The sequence below is a fragment of the Siniperca chuatsi genome, linkage group LG10 (genome assembly GCF_020085105.1).
Source record: "Siniperca chuatsi isolate FFG_IHB_CAS linkage group LG10, ASM2008510v1, whole genome shotgun sequence".
In the NCBI taxonomy this organism is placed as follows: domain Eukaryota; kingdom Metazoa; phylum Chordata; class Actinopteri; order Centrarchiformes; family Sinipercidae; genus Siniperca; species Siniperca chuatsi.
In genome coordinates this window covers 30519671-30537029 of record NC_058051.1, presented here as the reverse complement: position 1 = coordinate 30537029, position 17359 = coordinate 30519671, and the positions used below count along the sequence as shown (strand labels likewise).

General features: G+C 43.1%; 2 protein-coding genes across 13 annotated transcripts in view; one reads left to right on the top strand and one right to left on the bottom strand.

Annotated features, from left to right (window-relative positions):
* The window catches only part of LOC122882654 (hemicentin-2-like), a 39056-nt gene that overhangs the window by 11764 nt on the left and 9933 nt on the right, over nucleotides 1–17359 (bottom strand). The gene's annotated exons all lie outside the window — the stretch shown is intronic.
* si:ch211-180f4.1 (uncharacterized protein LOC100144405 homolog) overlaps nucleotides 11021–17359 on the top strand; it is a 44312-nt gene continuing 37973 nt past the window's right edge. Inside the window, exon 1 of the mRNA XM_044210273.1 lies at nucleotides 11021–11689. The gene's annotated coding sequence lies outside the window, so the exon portion shown is untranslated. The remainder of the gene's footprint in view (nucleotides 11690–17359) is intronic.

Sequence of the window (17359 nt, the reverse complement as noted above, 5' to 3'; positions counted from 1 at the left end):
GCATGTGTTTGTGGGATGTAGACTTGGACTGTTTACCCCGAGGACCTGTGTACGCTTCATTTCAAAACACAAGTTCTTATTTTGCCCCAGCTGGCGTTGTCCCGAAGGTGATAGAAAGTCTTGGGTCTTTATCCTCTTCTGTTAAGCCAACCCTCCATAATGCAGGTGGGTCTTTGGGCCAGGCTTTGAGTCTTGACCAACATGTAAATTGTTTGGTTCCCTCCTGTTTCTACCAGCTGTTAAGCTTTGCTAAAGTCAGGCCCTTTGCGTCCCTCACAGAGATGGAGATGATTGTTCATGTGTTTATTTCCTCCCATCCTGATTACTGCAATTCCCTTTTCACCTGCCTTAGCAAGACCCTCAACCGCTTATAAGTGGTCCAAAATGCTGCTGCAGAGCTTCTGACCAAGTCCTCCTAAAGGTCTCATGTAACGCCAATTTTGATTTCTCTTCACTGGCTTCCCATCAAATTCAGAATCCAGCTCAAGATTCTTGTGATCAGGTTTAGAGCCTTGCATGGTCAGGCACCTGCCTACATTAAAGAGCTACTGCAGCCCGGTATCACTTGTAGGAATCTGAGATCCTCTGATCATGGTGTCACGAATCCTTCCTTATCACTCATTCATTCTGCCTGGTTTTCCCCTGTCACTAACTCTCTTGTCATTTCAGACCCAGCCACTCTCTCCTGCCCTCCAAAAACCCTTCTCCTGCTAGAAAAGGTTTCAGTCGTAGTCATCTGGACACTGTTTCAGAATCAAGACGTTTCGGCTCCCATCCGGAAGTCATTCTCAATTGTGAAAATGGTTTGAGAACTCAGAAATTTAAGGTAATCTGTGTTGCTTAAGCCCCGCCCTCAGGGAGGAGTCTACCTGAGTATCTGCTGTTTACCCTGCCTAGTTTCACCTGAAACTGACTTTCTTTTGTTTCCATGATGGCCCAGTAATCAGTAATCAGGCCTATTGTTTTCTGGCTGCACCTCCCTCATCACTGTTAAGTACCTGATTAGCATATGATTGGCGTGACCACGGTGTTAATACACTGTGGTAAACAGTTGGCAGATTGAATCTCAAACCACCATTTCTGTTTAAAGAGGGATTTTCTTTTTTCACAAAAATGGCTTCTTTGACTCCTCTTTGATTCTGAAAACAGCGTCCAGACGACTATGACTGAAACCTTTTCTACGATGGAACACTCCTGGACGAATGAGGGACTACACCAGCCCCTTCTCCTGCTAGTTTCACCACCTGACCTGCCCCACCCACTTACTCACCTGCTCTCCATTCCCCTCTGACTACCTCAGTAGTATACTGTATATACTGACCCACTTCCACTAGTCCTCCGCCAGATTGTCTTTTGCATTGAGTTAAGCATTGCAGTGTTGTTTCTTGCCTGCCTGAAGCCCTGCCTGATTTCCCACACTTTGACTCTTTGCCTAACCCTTACCTGGTTAAGTTTGCCTTCTTTGTTTGCCTGCCAGGTTTTTAGGGCTGGGACGATATGCTTATCCCCCGATTCGATTCTATCACGATACTTGGGGTGCAGATTCGATATGTACTGCGATTCGATATCACGATATATTAAGATTTTTGTTTGCTTTTAAACACTGTGGGAAAAAGTTGAGTCAGTCTAGAGACTGTATATCATGAGTCATATTTCCAAAAACAATGCACATCACATGTCAGTCAGTCTCACTGAGTTTTATTTCAGCAGCATCATTGCTATACTGCATATAAAAGTGGTACATTAAATACTTTTTAAGGTAAACTGCTATATTTAGGTGTTCCTGCTCATCAAGCTAGAGCCATAAGAAAATAATAAATAAAATAAGATGTTAGGCCAAAATGAATAGAGCCCCTGAAAACTGCACACAGCACAAATGTGAACCTTTAAATTAAAATCCTTCATATATGAAACTGAACTTGAAAACTGTCCTTTGAAAACCCTGAACTTGACTGCATATAAAAGTGGTGAATAAAATATACAATAGAATTCATTTAAAAAAAAACTTTTTGAAGTAGCAAAGTGCTACATTTAGCTGTTCCTGCTAATCAAGTTAGTGCTATAAGAATAATAAATCATATAGAAAGTATAAATATGTTATACCTCTCCTGGCACGCAATGTCTCCAGCCTAGGTGACTGTATTTTTTAACTCATTGAGAATTTTGAGTTTGAGTTTTGACCCTTTGAGGTTGCTATAGCTGGTCATTGTGGAGCGTTGAAGCAGCAGCGTAGCAGATACAGTGCTGCAGGGATGACGGATTTTGTAGGCCAACCCGGAAGTTAGCATCGCCTGATTTCCTCGACAAAAAGCCAATGGGATTTTACCTTTGGATTGTGGATCAATGCAGAAAATAATCTCTGTGGCAAACAAAAGTTTATGACACTTACACGTTTTGTTCACAAAGATAATCTCCACAAATGAACACCACTTTTATGATTTTTGAAGCGTAAATGCAATCGCACAAGTAAAAAGCTAACATTAGGCTATAAACGAGGAAGTGAAGTCATGTCTCCACTTAGCTCTGTCCGATTAAGGGTCCAAGCCTCCGGTGCAAGTCGCACCTGCAGTCGCACCTGCAGTCCCACGGGTGCGATGCAAGTCGCAGGTGGAGATCAGCACAGAGATGGAAAACATAATTGTATAATTTTTGTATATTTTAATATTTTGCAACAAAAGCGCCACCTATTTGCCGATTGCCGCAAAATTTTGCACAGGGCTTCAGCGTGGCAAGGAAAACTACTGGCCCAACTTTTGTGTTAATTGGACAGAGCTACATGGAGATATGACATCACTTCCTGTTTTGTGTCTGTACCTCGCCTGTGAATTTCACTTGCATAACTCTGACGCTGCAGGCTGCAGGACGACTTTTACCAACGGAAACAAACAAATAAAAATCTGAGCGATTTCAATGGGGCTCCCAGCACCGCTGGTACTGGGCACTCCCCACTCGAGACTTGGACCCCTAATCAGCCGTACGTCCTACAGAGCTGTTTTTCAGCACATCCACTGATGTGTGACAGAAGTTTGCTTCACTGCAACCTATGGTCCGTTCATAAATCCGTCACTCTCACTTTCAAAATATGAAAAAATCAATTAACATAACACACATTACATCACATAAAATTCCATGTCATGGGCATATTATTTATTATTCACCAGAAATACTTTGAATGAGTAACTGGTTGCTATCATCGTGGCATGAGGTCTGTCTCTGAAGGATTACATTGCAACTCTGTTTCACGGCAGCCGACTGCAGCGCTCTCGCTCAATACTGGACACATTTCAAAAATTGTTGTCCCCATTAGTCACTTTGACACAAAAACAGGTTGGAAAATACCAAAATGTACCTTTAAGATGAAAGAAATACAGATTAAAGACATGACGTTGGACTGAGGTGAGGTGAGGATCAGATCAGAGGGAGGAAGGTAGTCTTACCGTGCACGAGGATCACAAACACCACAAACATCTTCATCATCCTGTAAAACTACAACTACCACAAAATCCTCTTTAATCTGCTTCTCACTAAACTAACACTTCAAAAACACATTCAGGACATCAGTTCACAGCCAGCTGCCACCTTCCTCCCCCTGACAATCTACTGACTGTGAGAAAGTTTAACTTTCGATTTAACAGTTGCAGAATTTGAACAACTGGTGTGGGGGTGCAGTTAAAGGAAACAGGAAGTGGTGTGTTGGTATGTATAAAGACTGAAGGCCTTCTGCCATCTGAAGAGTAACAGTGGCACTGTTTCAATACTGTGCAGCAGCACAAACGCAGACAAGTTAAACCAAAACTGTCTGCATGAAATAATAGGGAAGAGAAACAATTGGCCTCATGCAACAATATTTTCATATTCTTCTCATAAAACTCTATTTTTTGTGTGTCAGGTTTGTTGGTTTGAGTGTTTTAAGTCCGATTCACTAAACTCTCTTAAGTGAACAGACTTGTCATAAATGGCTTGTTTAAACCTGATGAATATGAATGTTCATGACGTTCAAAATCAGCAGACAAAACATAACCGATTTATCAGTCAGTGGCGTATTAGAGAACCTGAAATGATCGTTAGAAAATATTAACAGCCGTGAAGGCTGTGACATCACAGAGACGCGTACTGTGATAAAACAAAGAAAAATGGTTTGACGTGAAATTAGAGGACAAACAACATGTTGCTGCATCAAATCTGTCCATGACTAAAATAGGAGGCGGTCAAGGGAGGTGCCGTCACAGAGATGGGCGGTAGAATAAACTCCATAACAGGTGAGGCGATTTAACAGGAGGTTCACCTGGACAGAAACCCTGAAACACTGAATTTTAGAAGTTATACCAATCACTCATGACAATAAAATCTAAAACACAAAACCTGTTGTTGAACTTCTCAGTAAATGACTCACATGACTCACAAGTAAATAATAATAATAATAATAAAACTTTATTTATAGAGCACTTATCAAAACAAAGTACAAAGTGCTTCACAATAAGAGAAATAAAACACCACAGTGAATGACGAAATATAAAGAAATAAAATAAATAAAATACTCAAAAGCAATAAAATAAACAGTTCAGGTAAAATCAGGATCTGCTTTCAGATAAAAATGCGTTTTGAGACGAGACTTAAACGAAGACTCTGACTCAGACAGCCTCATGTCTTCGGGCAGGTTGTTCCAGAGCCTCGGGGCCCCGATGGCAAAAGCTCTGTCCCCCTTAGTTTCCATCCTGGACTCAGGAACAGACAGGAGACCCCTGCCCGAAGATCTCAAACTACGTGAAGGTTCATAAGGGATTACAAGGTCTAAAATATAGTCTGGAGCCATGAAGAGCCTTAAAAGTAATCAACAAGATCTTAAAATCAATCCTGAAACAAACAGGGAGCCGATGTAAAGAGGCTGAACCAGGTGTGACGTGGTCGAACCTCTCGGTCCTGGTTTACAGCCGAGCAGCTGAGTTCTGTACAGTCTGCAGTCATGTCAAAGTTTTTTGATTAAGACAAGTGAACAGGCTGTTACAATAATCGAGGCGTGAGGAGATAAAAGCATGTACAACAGTTTCTGCATCACTAAGATTTAAAATAGATCGGATTTTTGTCTCTGAGGTGATAGAAACACGATTGGACAAGCTTAGTGATATGTTGTTGAAAACATAAACTGCTATCAAACAGACCAAGATTTCCTGCAACAGGCTCGATATGTTGTGACAGGTCACCAGTAGATGACAGTATTTGTTTAGTGATGTGTTGGGGCCCAATAACAAGGATTTTAGTTTTATTTGAGTTGAGCTGAAGAAAATTTATAGACATCCAGTGTTTTATGTCAGACAGGCAGTCCTGCAGAGAACTCAGCGTACTGAGGTCAGTGGGCTCGACAGGGAGGTACAACTGAGTGTCATCCGCATAACAATGAAAAGAAATCCCATGTCTGCGGGTGACATCACCCAAAGGAAGTATGTATAAGGAGAGACTCTGAACAGACTGTGAACATGTTAATGTTAAATCAAGTGTTATTTTAGGTGATTCCAGTAACTGTTACAGTCTGTGTTTGTGTGAGAGTGTGTGCTCTGTTCATGCGAGGACCTTTGAGCGTCCTCTAGGTGTCTCTTTCTAATGGCAGCAAACCCTTTTGTATTTGTTTTGTGTGTTAGAGCGGTGAGATCCTGTTAGGCCGAGCTCAGTGTTTGGTTTAGGGACCGGGAAGGGAACGACCTTTTCACTTTTATGTTGTGCTCCTTCGCTCCCAGACAGTAACGTATTTAAACTCCAAATTCATTCAGATTAAGTCTTTATGATTCTGAAGTTAAACAGTGTTTAAGGCTGACTATTTGTTCTTGACTTGTACAACACGTCTGGACCAAAAAGAAAAAATTCGAAGTACGAGAAAACTGGTGAATGTGACAAAATCTCTTAAATCACTCGTGAGCGCCACTAAAGGAAGAATCTGTTCGTACGAGTTCTCACATGATGGCCAAAATGTTTTTTTGGGTGAACTGACCGTTTAACTCATGTTAGCATTCACAGTTGAACCAACTCTGATCAGCTGTTGTGAAGTGAAAACTGTCAGTTTGACAGCTCAGAGTTCAGGTTCAGAGCTTGTTTATGGCTCTGGAACGAAACCCAGAACGCCACACTTCTGAGGACCGAGGAGGAGGTTCACAACTGTGTGTGTGTGTGTGTGTGTGTGTGTATGTGTGTGTGTGGCAGCAGCTCATTAATGAAGACCAGAGGACCAGACTCAGCAGGACGTCCAACACCACAAATGATGATGATGATGATGATGATGAGGAGGAGGATGAAAGGATGGAGGAGAGAAAAAAAGACTGAAACAAGCTGCCTCCATTTTTAAATCTTTTAGAAATTATAATTTTTAAATAACGTTTCAAAGATTGTTGGTCAACATTTCCCCACGAGTCTGAAGGTGCGTTCAGAGTGCGACTGCATGTAAAGTGGGAACAAACAGAAGCAAAGTCTCCCAATGTGAACCTTCAGCGGGGAACTGGTGCTAATCCTGAGGCTTCATCAGCATGCAGAGACTGAAACATGAAGCCAGCGTTTTCAGGTTCATCCGCTCTGCAGACGTTTCCAAAAGCTCCATCTGTGGGTGTAGTAAACACCGACTGAAGGGTTCTCAACATCACCTGCCCTGGTCATTGACTTTAATCCTTTCTGGAGCTCGCATGTAGGTCATTTTTCACCCCCACCCGAGTAGTAATTACAGATGCAATGAGCTCTTTCTTTAGCCTGTATCTGTTTCCATGTGGTCAAACTGTCTCACCGGCGCCCTCCTGAGGAGGCTTCTGTCTTTCTCTTTAGTCTCTGTGCTGCTGGACGTCTGTTACAGACCAGATCCTGTCGTTTCACCAGCGTTAAAACCTTCGTTTTAAAATGATGTTTAATTGATTTTCTGTCATTTCCCATCAGTCTTTGCCTTTGGTGCGCAGTCAAAGCCTCGTGGGAGCTGTAGTTGTTGAACACAATAAGTGTAGTATATTTGTTAAAATGCAGAAGTGTTTAGATGTTTACGTCAACGGTATATCTGGAAGATCTTTAATCCTGATAATTGATCTTTGTACTGACTGATCTCAGGTCAGGTGTTGGCACAGAAGTATGATTAATAAGACTTCTCCACGAGCTGAAAATAATCTGCTGAAACATCATCAGGAAGCTGCTGCTCAGAGTCACAACGACAAGAAACTCAAACTTTATTTAATTAATACATTTCATTTTTGTTCTCAATTTCAGAATCAGAAATACTTTATTGATCCCCGAAGGGAAACTCTTTGTTACAGCAGCTCGCCTTTACGTCAGTGCACACAGGAGAAAGTACCAGCAAACAATATAATATAAAACACTATAAAAACAGGTCAGAAAATAAATGAAGTACCAAGTGGGTTTACCGGTTGGTGATGATAATACAGTATAATAATACCAATGTAATACTATAAGTAATAAGCAGTGGAAGTTAGGAAAAACTAACATGGGAAAACTAAATATTGCACGGGAGTAGTAAACAGAGAATATTGCACAATATTTCAAGTATTGCAGAGATGTTAATGATCAGTGTCCAGTTTAGTGACTTCGGGTCATACAGACTGACACTTAGAGGGAGGAGTTAAAGAGTTTGATGGCCACAGGCAGGAATGACTTCCTGTGGCGCTCTGTGGTGCATTGTGGGGGGATGAGTCTTCCGCTGAAGGCGCTCCTTTGTTTGACCAGCACGTCATGGAGCGGGTGGGAGACACTGTCCAAGATGGCGTGTAGTTTGGCCAGCATCCTCCTCTCTGACACCACCGCCAGAGAGTCTAGCTCCACCCCCACAATGTGCCCGGCCTTACGGATCAGTTTGTTGAGTCTGTTGGCGTCCGCTACCCTTAGCCTGCTGCCCCAGCATGCAACAGCATACAGGATAGCACTGGCCACCACAGACTCATAAAACATCTTCAGCTTTGTCCGGCAGATGTTGAAGGACCTCAGCCTCCTCAGGAAACAGAGGCGGCTCTGGCCCTTCCTGTAAACAGCTTCAGTGTTCTTGGTCCAGTCCAGTTTATTGTCTAAGTGTACTCCCAGGTACTTGTAGTCCTCTAAAATGTCCACACTGACCCCCTGGATGGAAACCGGGGTCACTGGTGCCTTGGCCCTCCGTAGATCCACAACCAGCTCCTTAGACTTTGTCGCATTGAGCTGCAGATGGTTCTGCTCACACCATGAGACAAAGTTACCCACCACAGCCCCTGTACTCAGACTCCGTCCCACAGCTAACAGTTCGATGTCCGGGCTACAGATACTCTGCTTGATGGTAACGTGACCAGGGTTACACCATCTGTTGTTGACCAGAACAGCAAGCCCACCGCCTTTCCGCTTACCGCTCCCGGTGTGATCCCTGTCGGCCCGAACAGTCTGAAAGCCGTCGATGAAAACGTTATGGTCCGGGATATCCTGGTGTAGCCATGTCTCAGAGAAGCACATCAAACTACACTCACGGAACTCCATCTGACTCCGGGCTAACGGCGTTAGCTCGTCCATTTTATTCGCCAGAGATCTCACGTTGCCCATGACGAGAGAAGGCAGACATGGCTTAAGTCTCTTTTGTCTGGACCCCTCTCTCTTCCCTCGCCGCTTCGTTCCACCTCTGCATCCTCGGTGTGTCCTCCTCCAGATCTCAGTGGGGACATCGGTAGTCCTGGGCGCCATGCCGCTCGGCTTCAGCACGATCAGCTGTTCCCTGGTGTAAACAATGCGGCCAAACAGCTGATCTGCAGCAGTGCCCAGACCGAGTAGCAGAAGAAGTTCCACGGCGAAAAAAAAGTACTAAAACACTTTCTACCCTCATTTTCGTAAAGAGCGTAGTTTAAACTATACTTACACACAAGTTTGGAAGAAAAAGGAAAGTTAAAAGTTGGAAAAAGTAAGACGACTAGACGGAGCTACGGCAACGGGCAGCATGCTGCTGGTGCATGCGCACACATGCAATTTAGACTCCGAGGTGAGAGAGAAAGTGACAGAAAGGAGAGAGGTGAATGTGAGGAGGCAGAAAACAGATACTGTCGTATGTGGTGTGGTATGTGGACCCAAATGCAGACGACCAGGAAGCGGTATAAGGATGAAGTAGCCGGATGGCTACATTGTTTATTGGGGTGAAGTGGCTTACTGTCAGGTACAGGCGGACAGACCGGTAGGCACACAGGTAACAAACAGGTAACAGGCAAATAGGCAGCTACAGGTCCAGGTACAGGGAAGATGGGTTACCGGCTGCAGTGGTGGAACCAAGGAAGTGAGTCCAATGAGGCTAAACAAATCCAATAGGGAGCAGGCAAAGTTCAAAGTCCAGAATCCAGACACGGTCCAAGGGAGACCAAGAATCCAAACAGAACTGACGGTAAGAATGCCGGGGAACTGGGCACGGGAAAGCAGGAGAAAGTATTCAACCCTGAACTGGTAGCCTCTGATTTATTGTAGAATCAGGCCGGATTTCCACCAGATCCAGAGGCACTGACTTCTGCACTTTTATAATCTTCACTCTTGTAGTGCAACACACAAATTGTGTATTGTGTTTTAACAAATAAGTGTTAAAATAAGCTGCTAGCCCAAATTTACTGTTGAGAAAAATACTGATACAACCCTGTTGTTAGACGGTGTCGTCCCTCATTCGTCCAGGAGCGTTCTATCGTAGAAAAGGTTTCAGTCGTAGTCGTCTGGACGCTGTTTTCAAGAATCAAGACGTTTCGGCTCCCATCCGGAAGTCATTCTCAATTGTGAAAAAATTGGACGGGAACTGGAAATTTAACTAAACTCGTTCACCCTAAGGACAAGTTACCCACACAGAAACAGAGCAATGTAGTTTACTCCATTCAGTGCAGTGAGGAAAACTGCAAAGAACGGTACATAGGTGAGACCAAACAGCCACTTCACAAAATACTTTATCAGCACAGACGACACGCTAACTCAGGATTACAGAGCGCCGTGCATTTGCATCTAAAAGCTACAAACCACGCATTTGAAGACAGCGAGGTGAAGATTCTTAGTAGAGAGAAGAGTTGGTTTGAAAGAGGAGTCAAAGAAGCCATTTTTGTGAAAAAAGAAAACCTCTCTTTGAACAGAAATGGTGGTCTGAGATTTAATCTGCCCAAAGTTTACCACAGTGTATTAGCACCTTGGTCACGCCAATCATATGCTAATCAGGTACTTAACAGTGACGAGGGAGGTGCAGCCAGAGAACAATAGGCCTGATTACTGATTACTGGGCCATCATGGAAACTATTAGGTCAGTTTCAGGTGAAACTAGCTATTAACGGATACTCAGGCAGATTCCTTCCTGAGGGCGGGGCTTCAGCAACACAGAGTAGCTTAAATTTCCAGTTCCCGTCCCATTTTTTTTTCACAATTGAGAATGACTTCCGGATGGGAGCCGAAACGTCTTGATTCTGAAAACAGTGTCCAGATGACTATGACTGAAACCTTTTCTACAACCCTGTTGTTAATTTGTAAAAAATAAAGCGTAGTGAGGGAGTGATCACCTTAATATAAGACATAGAAAACGTAGATAGAGAAATCTTCGGCCAAATAATCACAAACTCACTACGGGGACATCGTGTATTTTAAGTAAAACAGAGGTAAGTAAAAAAATCAATACGAAGGGAGGGAGAAGAAGATCAAACAACTTTAAGATAGGAGGAGAATGAGAAGAAGAAGGAGGTGGAGGCCGAAGCAGGTTCCTCAGACAGGTGAGTTTTCTTTGTCTTTGTCTCCTCAGATTTCAATTCTCAGTGTCTGCGTTTTTTCTTCTGTTGCTAACTACATTATACTCTCATGCTCTTTTAGTGTGATGCGGCGCAGGAAAGGTATTTGAAGTAAAACAGAGGTAAGTAAAAAAATCAATACAAAGGGAGGGAGGAGAAGATCAAACAAACAACTTTTTACAAGTTCTAAAGAACTATTTACATATTTACAACCTGCGGTAACATCTTAATCCAGAGAGAAAGCGTGAAGCTGCCGCTGTGCGCCGCTCTGCGCAGGACAGACACTGTTGGCTGAAAGCCGCATGGGAATGAATTACAATAGAACATATTTTAATATATTTCTCGCCTTTTCCCCGATGGGCTGAATAAGTCGCTACATTTGTCGCTAGTCGCTAAGAGGGTCTGAAAAGTCGCTAAATCTAGTCGCCAAGTTGGCAACACTGAGGGACAAAGACCAGCCGACCTGGAAAGGCCAAAGCCTTCACTAAGAGACTTGACTGAGAAACAAAGAACAGACAGCGGAAAGGCGCCAAGCCGTTAATTTGCACCTAGATGTAACACTGAGACGAAATCTCGCTTGAAGCCAACACGAGATCTCAGTAGAATCCAAACACTGGATTCCCATTGGACAGGACGCGCAACACGGCTACTAGGACTACTTTGTGTTTGCTGAAACACTTTTTTAGGATCCCGATCGTTATACTGTACATTATGATCTTTGCCTGCAGAAGGAAGAGACAAATTCACCGTTTTCTTCACGGAGAGAAAGACCGCCGGAGAGCCTCTCTTCCTCCCCGCTAAAGTCGACTGCTGCTTTCCTTTGCTGCCCCTCGAAGGAACAGTTTCGCCATCGGACCTGCCGACAGTGTGGACCCGGCTTCGTCAGCATCCGAACCTGAGAGAAACTCCACCGGACAAATTCTGAACGAACTGACGCATCAATCGCTAGCCAAGAGCGATTTCAAGTAAGAGGCTTGTGTCTGGGCAAAGAGAGATTTTATAACTGTGTGTTATTAATTGTGCTTTGCTTTGATTTTGGAAAGTGACGGACCGCTGCGTCCAAATTGCTGTGTGTTTTTCTTTGTGTTAGCACGTTCCATTGTGCACCAGTACCACGCCGCTGGGCCGTAACCGTGTTAGCTTTAGCCACTGTGGAAGAAGGTCTGCGGCAGGATTACTGTGTGATAAAGAGACAGTTATTACACTTTGCCACGGCATTTGAGATTCCTCGTGCTTTACTCTGTGTGCTTTCCTCTCTCTTATCTCCTCCATCCCACACACCTTTACACGTACATTTACACACTTACATACATCTCAAACGGCACAGATAACATGGAAGCTTAGCCAGCTAAGCTGCACGTTATCTTGAGGACAAATAGAGCTCGTCCTCCCGTTTTGGCTCTGTCCCTTTGTTTGACATTTGCGGCCTGCCTGCCCCCCCCATTGAAAATGACAGCCTTAGTACTGCGTTTATCTCATTATTAGATTTGATTGGCTTTTGTCAGAGTGTACATGAAGCCACTCACTGTTTTAACCACACCCTCGACCTTGTTCTGGTATACGGCATTGAAATTCAACACTTAATAGTCTTTCCACAGAATCCTTCATTATCGGACCATTATTTAATAACTTTTGAACTTCTATTACTGGACAACTTTATTATCTTCTTTTTTAGAGGGGCGATAGAGTCGAGTGTTTGGTCAGTGAGCCTGTAGCACTGTCAACAAGATGGTCAATTTGGGAGGGGCTGGCTTCATGATTCAGGCCCCAGATGTGAGGGAGCAATAAAAACAGATATAAATGTTCCAAATCAAATCTATGATTTGTTTTTGAAATACATGATAGCAGACTGATATTATAGAATTAATAATAAGATAAAAAGTTGGAGCGCAGTTTTGATGAACTGGGAGCAAAAACAGGAAGAAGAGAGAAGCCTATTGGCTGGAGAAGAGAAAGTAGACAAAGTTACAGTGTTTAGGATTAATTTATGATTTGGATTCCACACAAATTGAATCATTTTCATTTGACGAATAAATATGAAGACGTTCAGAGCCTCTTATTCCTGCTGTTAGTCCCTTTTATACTTCTGTAGGAATATTAATATTATACTATACTATTTACTGTCAATCAAATCAGCCGACCAATCAATAAGCAGATTGTGACTGAAGGGGTGTTTCTGCCGGGTAACAAACGTCCTCATAGGATCCAGCTGTGGCTCCTCTCTCCTCCACCTATTAAAGTGAGGGGAGCATCCTGGTTGATGGAGGACCTCGATGGATCTCTGGGTCACCGGCTGGAGGATGGAGGAGTGAGGATGGGAGGAAGCTGAGACGATATGCTGCCTGTGAGGACGTCCCAGCAGAGACATGGAGGGGAGGGGTTACACCATCACTACACATCTGTGTTCATGTGACACATCAGACACATCAGTCTTTCTAAAATAGTTCCTCACTGACATGAACTCGTTGTGTGGAGACATTTGTCTTTACTGTCCACTGGAGCAGCAGCTTCCTGTTGTGTATTTGAGACTAGTATTAGTGGAAGGTGCTGTGATTAGAAGTACAGTTGTGGTTCCTAGCCGATACCCCCTCCAAGCAAGGATATACAGTGGGTACGGAAAGTATTCAGACCCCTTTAAATTTTTCACTCTTTGTTTCATTGCAGTCATTTGCTAAAATCAAAAAAGTTAATTTTATTTCTCATTAATGTACACTCAGCACCCCATCTTGACAGAAAAAACAGAAATGAAGAAATTTTTGCAAATTTATTAAAAAAGAAAAACTGAAATATCACATGGTCATAAGTATTCAGACCCTTTGCTGTGACACTCATATTTAACTCACATGCTGTCCATTTCTTCTAATCCTCCTTGAGATGGTTCTACGCCTTCATTGGAGTCCAGCTGTGTTTAATTAAACTGATTGGACTTGATTAGGAAAGGCACACTTGTCTGATGAGACCAAGATTGAACTTTTTGGCGTTAATTCTAAGCGGTATGTGTGGAGAAAACCAGGCGCTGCTCATCACCTGCCCAATACTGATCCCAACAGTGAAACATGGTGGTGGCAGCATCATGCTATGAGGATGTTTTTCAGCTGCAGGGACAGGACGACTGGTTGCAATTGAAGGAAAGATGAATGCGGCCAAGTACAGAGATATCCTGGAAGAAAACCTCTTCCAGAGTGCTCAGGACCTCAGATTGGGCCGAAGGTTCACCTTCCAACAAGACAATAACCCTAAGCACACAGCTAAAACAACAAAGGAGTGACTTCGGAACAACTCTGTGACCATTCTTGATTGGCCCAGCCAGAGCCCTGACCTAAACCCAATTGAGCATCTCTGGAGAGACTGAAAATGGCTGTCCACCAACGTTCACTATCCAACCTGACAGAACTGGAAAGGATCTGCGAGGAAGAATGGCAGAGGATCCCCAAATCCAGGTGTGAAAAACTTGTTGCATCATTCGCAAGAAGACTCATGGCTGTACTAGCTAAAAAGGGTGCTTCTACTCAATACTGAGCAAAGGGTCTGAATACTTATGACCATGTGATATTTCAGTTTTTCTTTTTTAATACATTTGCAAAAATTTCTACATTTCTGTGTTTTTGTGTCAAGATGGGGTGCTGAGTGTACATTAATGAGAAATAAAATGAACTTTTTTGATTTTAGCAAATGGCTGCAATGAAACAAAGAGTGAAAATTTTAAAGGGGTCTGAATACTTTCCGTACCCACTGTACATTACCTGACTGATGCCCTATGACCTAGGTATCAGACGGGCCTCTCCAATCTCGAGCTTGGTTCAAGAGCCTCGCCTGGTTTAATGAGGCGGTATCAAGCCTCTTATAACCCTATCACTTTAACAAAAACTCCAATTCAAAAACAAATCAGTTCACATATTAGCAACAAATCACTACAAATGAATACCTCTAGCACCCAGTCAGTCAGTTCAATAGCTGTAGCAACAGATCCAATACAATTCAATACCTTCAGCAACCAATCGAATTCAATCCAGTATCTTTAGCAAGGAATCAAATATAACTCTAAGTAAATTATGACTCAACACTTTTAACAACAAATCAAATATTACTCAATACTATTAGCTAAAAATCATATAGTTGACTTATAACTGTTCAATCATGCATCAGGTAGTGGAACTGAGAGGGTTCAATTTTAGCATTTAGCTGTTCAACACCAATTTGATAATTTAGCATCAAATCATGGTGGTCCACCTATCTCAAGGAGAATCCTACCTTTCAGATGTGAGGCTGTCACAGTCAGTGTTCAGAGAAGAGTCCTACAGGAACTGTATTTCAATTGTAGAGTATACAATCTGTTTTTATTTAAAGATGAACAAATCTGATATGGATTATCAAAATCCTCAAAAGGCTGTTAAAAAAGGCTGTTGTAAAATGCTATATTAACTGGTAACAAAAACTTCCCTCTCTACCTCAACAAAATAGTCAGTCAAAAATAAAGAATATCAAATATAAAAAGAGTCTAGTCCACAGAGAATAGAAGAGCAAAAAATAGCAAAACGAAAGAGAGTACTGGTGATGGAGACGAGAACTGAACCATTAGCACAGGTCACACAGATACAAAAACCGTTTCAGCAAGATGTTGTGGTTACGTATGTGCTGCTGTTCGCTGTGGCAGGTGTTGCAGTCAGGAAGCAGAGTGCTGTCAGATGTGCAAACAGAGTTCTTTTCTAATTCTCTTTTGTGTCAGTTGTCATTGTTTAATTACTGTCCTCGCTTGTGTATCAAAGTTCTGCGTGGGATATCAAGGCGGAGGCTCGGCCTTATTCTATTTAGCCGGACCCTCAGCAGTACAAGCTGCTCACTGACAGTCACAAACCTGCGACTGGAGACTGTTTGTTCAAACTGATGTTGCTTTGATTTGATGGACGTCCTTCTTTTGGTTGGATATGATATTTTACTGGATCTCATAGTCTCTATGAGACTCTCAAGTCTCTCAAGTCTCATAGAGAAACTAAATATGCAAGTCCATTTTTCATTTTCTGACAAGTCTTTGGACACACGAGTTCCATGTTCAGACTGAGTGACGGCCTTTTGCAGGACAAATAAAAGGGAATTGGACTAAATGTTTGGAGAACTGTGAGACGCTTTAGAAAATGTGTTGAAGCAACTGATACAAATAAAATAAAACACAGAGTTTCCGCCAGAGTGAGACCTCTGTCAGAGTTCAGAGGATCTAAACCACAAGCGACCTTCATGGACACTAAAAGTCTCCCAAAAGACGACAACATGTTTCAGTCCAAATCACACAGCTGATCAACATGTGACATCACACTGACCTCACTCTGACATCACTGATCAACAGTAATCGATAGTGAGTGTGTAGACTGTGTGTGAGAGTCAGTAGGAGGAGTCAGAGTGAAGATGAAGCTGACAAAGCGTCCTCCTGTCTACATCCGTCCTCCATCAGCTGCTTCACCTCCATTTTCTCTCTGATCCAAAGTCAGATCGGATCAATAATCAAAGATCCACCAACAGACCGATCAAACGGCCATCAGATTGATCGGCCATCAGAGGCGTTGGATCAGTGGAGCGTCTTCTGTTCCTGATCCTCTCTGCAGAGGAGACAGAGGACAGTCAGACAGAGACCAACACAGAGACCTGTGTCTTCATACTGACCTTTGACCTCTGACCTGTGTCTTCATACTGACCTTTGACTTTAGCTCCACTCTTTTCCCTCTCAGGATGTCCTTGCTGTAGACTCTGCAGATGTATATTCCTCTGTCTCTGTCTGTGGGGGACTTCAGGGTCAGACTGAGGTCTCCAGTTCTCAGCAGGTCTCCCTTCATCTCTGTGCGGCCTCTGTAAACCTGGTCCTGATATCTAGGCTGGTCAGAGCCGTTCTGATACACGTGGACCATCTTTGTGGGTTTGGGTTCATGGCGTCTCCACTCCACTACAGTGTCATCAGGCAGGTCAGCTGTGGTCTCGAAGGGCAGCTGGACAGACTCGTCCCCATCCTCCATCTCCACCTGACAGTCTGAGAGGACAACAAACCACAACATCAGCTGTACAGACAGCAGCAGCACTTTTGAATAACTTTATTGAATGATTACAAAGTTGTAGAGAAACCTGAAGGACAGAACCAGATCAGCGCAGCAGGTAACAGGGGACAGAAATACAGGAAGTAAAAGCAGGTTATCAAGGTGTTCAGAGTCTCGATGGCGTCTCATCTCTGTTCTGTAAATGAATCTTAGCTCCACACAGCATTTCAGACACATGTTCATCATCAATCCAAAACGTTCATCTAATAATAATATGTCTCATTGTTTCCGTAGCAACATCAATGACTCCACAAGATTCACTCAGGTCATTTCAACATTTCTGTCAAAGCTGATCTTTTTCAACTCAAATTCTCTGACTTTGTTCCTGTTTTCAGAGTATTGACGAGTGTTTCTCATGAGGAGTAGAGGCTGATGGAGCCTGAGTCTGACGGAGGTCTTCTTCCATTTTCTCTCTTTATATTGATCCCTTTGAACAGGATGTCTGTGAAACACTGACTAAACATCACATGAATCCAGTCTTAAAACCTGATGCTATTAAATCAAAGACCCCGTTGCATTCTCCTGCAGCTACTGGACACACCAAACTTCATTAAG